Raw genomic sequence first — 6,073 nt, forward strand, 5'->3', positions numbered from 1 at the left:
GTTGCCCTGTGGCAAATCTCAACCATGACAAAGAATGGCTAACTTAATATGCTATATTCAAGTACCTCAAGCTAACCCTTAATATTGACCAACTAACACAAAGGAGACACCCTTCAACTGATGATGCTGAATTGTTCAAAGCTGTCTTTAACTGCCTAAATATAGGCGGCTTCATCAATGATGTATAAATTCTATTATTGAATAATAATAGTCTAATTTCTATATGTGATTTCCCAGGACACCCATGACATAATCAGACAATACGAAAAAGGTTAAATGGATTCATCCGAAGCCTATAATTGAAGAAGAAGAAATTCAGGAATCTAAAAGTTCCAGTTATATTGACATGTTTCAGGATTTAGTTGTAATACCACTTTTTCTTACATTTAGAAACAGTAATAAAGGGGGAATAATTGATGAATTTCTTTTTTTTTTAACCTTGTTTCCGTCAGGGGCATAGCTCCAGCATTTGATGAAATTCTACTTAAGTTACTTTTGGCTATCTTGAAAAGGGGATAGGTTAGGAAAATGAAATTTTCAGGGATGGGTCTACAGACTAAATTATGTCCTGGGAAGGTATTCTGAAGTACCTACCTCCACTCCTCCCTCTAGAGGGTTCTGACCTTTGATTTTGAGTGAAACCTTGCAAAATAGATCTTCTGCTTAAATGAATCACAACAACAAAATTTTCAGCTTCACAACTTTGCTCAATCCCAAGCATTAAGGTTTTAAAGATATGCAAATACATTTCCTTTATTTAAAAAAAACACCTTTGATATGGCTTAAAATTCTACTCAAATAACAGGAATTTTATTTTCAGAAATAAAGCCAGAAAAAAAGAAACCAATAACTGAAAATTAAGGTAAAGAGTTGTTTTGTCAAATTTCAATAGGTTCTACCTGTCATGTAGGCAAATTTCAAGACCCTTTAGTAGGAGAAGGAGTGGAGGTCGGTACTTCAAAATACCATCCCAGGAAATACCTTAGCCTGTAGATCCATCTATCTTTTTGGTAAAATTCTACTTTTGCTACTTTTGGCTATCTTGGATAGGGGTTAGGTTAGGAAAAAGAAACTTTGAGGGATGGGTCTACAGGCTTAAATGTGTCCTGGGAAGGTATTATGAAGTACCTACCTCCACTCCTCCCTCTAGAGGGTCCTGACCTTTAAAAATCTGTGTGTTATAAAAGTGAAACCTTGCAAAATAGGTCCTGCCTAAATAAAGTACAACAAAGATTTTTTTAGCTTCACAACTTTGCTCAATTCCAAGTTATAAGGTTTTAAAGTTATGCAAATACGTTTCCTAAATTTTGAGTAAAAAACCATTGATATGGCTTAAAATTTTACTCAAATAACAACAATTGTATTTTCAGAACTAAAGCGAGAGAAAAAGAATCTGATAACTGAAAATTAAGGTAAAAAGTTGTTTTGTCAAAATTTCAATAGGTCTAGACCTGTCATGTAAGCAAATTTCAGGACCCTCTAGAGGGAGAAGGAGGGAAGATAGGCACTTCAAAATACCATCCTGGGGCTTACTTCAGCCTGTAGATCCATCCTTCAAAGTTTCATTTTCCAAACCTAACTCATTTCCAAGATAACCAAAAGTAGCTAAAGTAGAATTTTACTCCAGCAATTTATTGGAGGGGGGGGGCAAAAATGTCCATATTCATGGGCTATATTATATTTTATTTTGTCCAATTTATTGGAGAAAACTATGGTAATGTAGGCTAATTAATAAAGTGTATTGTACTTTATAAAGGAAGGATGCTATGGTCTTAGTGTTTTCTTTGTTCCCCTGTCACCCTCAAACAACACCACTGGTTTTCATCCTGAATAAAAATTCATGGTAAAATTCTAGTTTAGCTGCTTGATGCTATCTTGGACAGGGGTTTGATAAATGAAACATTGATTTATGAATTCAGGACTAAAAATATAATCTGAGAAGGTATTACTAAGCTTTAATTCTAACATTCATCTGATTTTCAAGTGTTAGAAGTTTGCTTGATGGATAGGTTATGCCTATTGTTATTTTGACAACACACCATTTTAACACAATTTTCAGTAATCAGTTTCTAGTTATGTGGTTTTAATTATTAAAATGGAATTCCTGTTATTTGAGTAGAATTTTAAGCCATATCAATGTTTTTTTCTAAATTTAGGAAATATATTTGCAGATCTTTGAAACCTCATGAATTTGGATTGAGCAAAGTTGTGAAGCTGAAAATATTTTTCTTGTACTTAATTAAAGCTGAAGATCTGTTTTGCAAGGCTTCAGTGTCAGAACACCAAGATTTTGAAAGGTCATCAAAGGTCACTGCTCTCTAGAGGGGTAAGGAGTGGAGGTATGTACTTCAAAATACCTTCCTTTGACATACTTTAGTCTACCTGTCCCTGAGGTAAAATGTTGTTTTGTTGAAATTTCAATAGGTATAGACAATAGACTTGTCAAGCAGGCAAATTTCTAAGACTTGGAAATCAGAAGATGGTTTAAATGGAATCTTGGCAATACCTTCCCAGAGTTTGTTTTTGGCCCTGGATTCATTACTAAAAGTTTCATTTCCCTAAACTAAACCCTTTCCAAGATAGCAAAAAGTGTAAAGAATTTACTTACATTTCTGTTAGTACATCTTTCGGATATATGCCTCACGGCCGTATCCAAGGGGGGGTTTACCCGGTTTGAACCCCCCCCCCCCCCGGAATATTTTTCTGACTCGTAAAACGCAACAAAAATGGATGTAAACAAATTTTGTATGCGTTTTTTCAGGTTTTTTTGTGTAAATCCCCCCACACCCAATTTTTTTGGGGGTAAAACCCCCTCCAATAAAAAATCATCGGTACGGCCTTGATATGGCTCTTACTAGTATCCAGAAATTAGAAAGGCTTATGCCAACAAATTTTGTCTTCAACATATTATTGCAGGACAGCTCAACGATAGACTCTTCTTCCAAAGAAGTAAATTCAGATGAAGCCTTGGCCCTGAATAGGTCTTGAATCCACGTAAATTTCTCGATATAGTCTGCTTAAATGTATTCTTTGAGCATTTAATAAGCTGTGATAGATGTTCTTCAACAGGTGATTACAAATTAATTTCATTGGAGGTTGCAAACATGTGCAACAAGGGAAAACAATCATTGTTACCATCTTCATCAATATGTATTTTCCATTTTTCTCTGATTTTTTTTTTTTTTTTTTTTTTTTGAAAGCTGAAATTTTTTTTCGAAAAACCTTGAGTTGGGAATTACAATATTGGTTAATTTAATATTTCTCAACACCCTTGTGGTGATAGCTTGGCCATATTGAGTACATCTATTTATTATCCAGTGACGTTAAGGACACCCTAGAATCATTTTGATCAAAAGCCTCCGTCAGTCAATTGATTAAACCATGATTGACCGTCTAGGAACCAGTTTGACGCTTGAGTCAAGCGTTGATGGTGATTGATAGAAAATTTGGATGATCCAATTAGTTCCTAGACGGTCAATCATGCTTTAATCAATTGATTGACGGAAGCTTTCGATCAAAATGATTGACCGTCTAAGGTGTCCTTTAAACAGAGGTATAAGATGGTAAATAGCAATAATTGTGGTGTTGAACGCGTTCTCAGTTATAATACTTTAGTTCATTCATTCAATTTATTCATGTACAACTTTATTAGGTGATTCTATGAATTAACGTTCATTCATTGTTCGTGATTGTTCAAAATTCAGTTCATTCATTCAGTTTATTCAATATTTCATTTTATTCACGTACAACTTTATTTGCAGATATGGATAATCGAGAAGTGATTAAACAGGTGAGACGAGGCTACCGAATGCCAAAGCCTAATGGTTTTAAGTTCCCAGACATATTATATGAAGTTGTTCGTAAGTGTTGGTACAAGGAACCTGAGCGCAGACCCACCTTTGAATCTCTTTACCGATTTTTCGAGAATTTCCCAGATGAGTCAGAAGTGGTGTTGAACCAACTCTATAGAGAATTTAGGGAAGTGTTTGATTAATTATAGAAACCAATTTTCAGTGACATATCTTGACAGCTCAGACTAGTCTTTGTTAAGTAAAAGGAGGGGCTAATCCTGGTTTCATATTTACTCATGGTAAATATGAAACCATTAGTCCTGGTGGAGTCATATTTACAAATATTGCATGAACGTTTTTGACTGTCCATGAATTTTTCGTTTCACTTCTTTTTTCATATGTTTGATCAATTTTCATTGAACTTTTCAGTATCCTAGCCGTCCTAGCCAATTGGTTAGCGTGTTACGCTTGAAATGCTTTGTCCATGAGGACAGGGGTTCGAATCCTGGTGTTGCTGGGGGTTTGGAACATGGGTCAGTGACTTGACTTTGTAAGCTCAGCCAGAGTCAACCCGGCTCTAAATGAGTGGCTGGAAAAATTTGGGGGAGGTAAACAGGAAGCTTATGCGACAGCACAGGATGGCTGCCCCCCCTCCTCGCACTCCTTGGCTGAAGGGCCGTGAAACAGAGATCAGTACCGCCGGTTGGGACTATAAAATGTAGTACCGTATTCTTGACCTTACCTTTTATGTGACCTTATCTTGACCTTACCAGTTTCCATCCATGAAGTAATACCACTCATTGTTTTTCAAGTAAATTTTTATTCCATTCGTCTTTTCTTTTACTAGTTCGACGTAAAAATTCAGTAATGTCATTTTTTTAAGGTACAAAATGTATTTTTTTTAATTTTTTTTTTCACAAACATTAGTGCCAGTTTGCAACCGGTTGAATTTACCGTTTATTACACTTAATTCAGTAGTGGCTGATTATTAGTGGACATCGAAATACAGTATATTCACCAGTTCTTGTTCAATATTTCTGTGATTTGTTTTAATCAGCCCTAATCCACTGTAACGAGTTTTTGTATGGTCATTTGATAATTTGAAGGCCGATTCGGTGCCTTCTGTAAGTGCAAAAGACATTGTTAATTAAGTATAAGCCGAAGTTGTTTGAATGCCAAAAGTTTTAAGAATGTTCTAGGTTAATTATTTAATATTTTTTATTTATTTACTGTAAAATGATACTTTTGTTTAGCATTGCCAACTCTTAGAAATAAACAGTACCATTTCTCCGGCTAAAATTGTACCGCAAGAGATTAATTTGTGCCATCTGAACAGCAGGTTAAAAATTTGCCATAAAATTAAGATAATTTTCAATAAACAAAAACTTGAACAGATATTTGAGTCAGAAAAAAATAAGAAAAAAAATATCGGAAAATTTGTATTGTACAAATTTTTCCAAAAAAAAATGTACCGAAAACGGTAAAATTACACCGTTTTATGAATGCTGCTTCTGTTAAAAGAATGATTATTATATACGAATGTTATGGCTAACTAGTTTACTAAGTTGTTTGATAATCGTTTGGGAAGGGAATAAGAAACGCTACTTCGGCAATATATTGAGTAATTTCTAATTAAATGGTTGAAAAATAATTAATAAGTTATAATGCCAAATGTTTGGATAGTAGATTTAATTGCAAATTTTGATTATAACAGGTATCCTTATGCTCTTGCTATATGGAATTTGTTCGAGTTTATTTTAGATTAAACTTCGCCTAATTGGCTGCCAAAAACATATTATATTGTATTTTGCGTTTTTTTTTGTATAGGAATAGCCTAGTAGAAGTTGGGTAGAAGCTATTTAAGTTTGTTTAAAAAGGTGAGCTGCCAATAGATGTTCTTTTTTCAATCTTGAAAAATTCTAGAAATTATCAGTCTAGAAATTATTTTACGATAATTGGATTCGTAAAAATTGAATATTAATACAGCTGCTGGGAAAATTCGTAACCATGTGCCTTAGCCAACATTAGTGATTACTTTTTTTCACTTTTTATTTTGTTTTTGGGGCTAGGTGGTTTGGAGAAAATGTTGGAGTCTCATATTTTTAGATGCCGTGGAGAAGAGCTTTCAGATCTGGCACAACAAATTTCTAAGTAAACGAAAACTCCCTTTTATCTACTTTTACCAAAGAAAGAGATTTTTTCAATATAAATTAGTTGAATTTTTTCGTTTTTCTAAATAAAACTCACAAGGATTAGAAAAAACACAGAAGAGAATTAGTTCT

The 6,073-nt window shown here is 34.1% G+C and overlaps 1 long non-coding RNA gene across 1 annotated transcript; it reads left to right on the forward strand.

Annotated features, from left to right (window-relative positions):
• Nucleotides 1–303: 303 nt before the first annotated feature.
• Nucleotides 304–4,677, forward strand: LOC148955707 (uncharacterized). Its single transcript, XR_016143741.1, has 3 exons — nucleotides 304–364; nucleotides 2,172–2,339; nucleotides 3,762–4,677. It is a non-coding gene; the product is annotated as an uncharacterized LOC148955707 (long non-coding RNA).
• The last annotated feature ends 1,396 nt before the right edge of the window (nucleotides 4,678–6,073 follow it).

The sequence above is a fragment of the Artemia sp. Qi Xiang Cuo genome, chromosome 2 (genome assembly GCF_049724085.1).
Source record: "Artemia sp. Qi Xiang Cuo chromosome 2, ASM4972408v1, whole genome shotgun sequence".
NCBI classification, from domain to species: Eukaryota; Metazoa; Arthropoda; class Branchiopoda; order Anostraca; family Artemiidae; genus Artemia; species Artemia sp. Qi Xiang Cuo.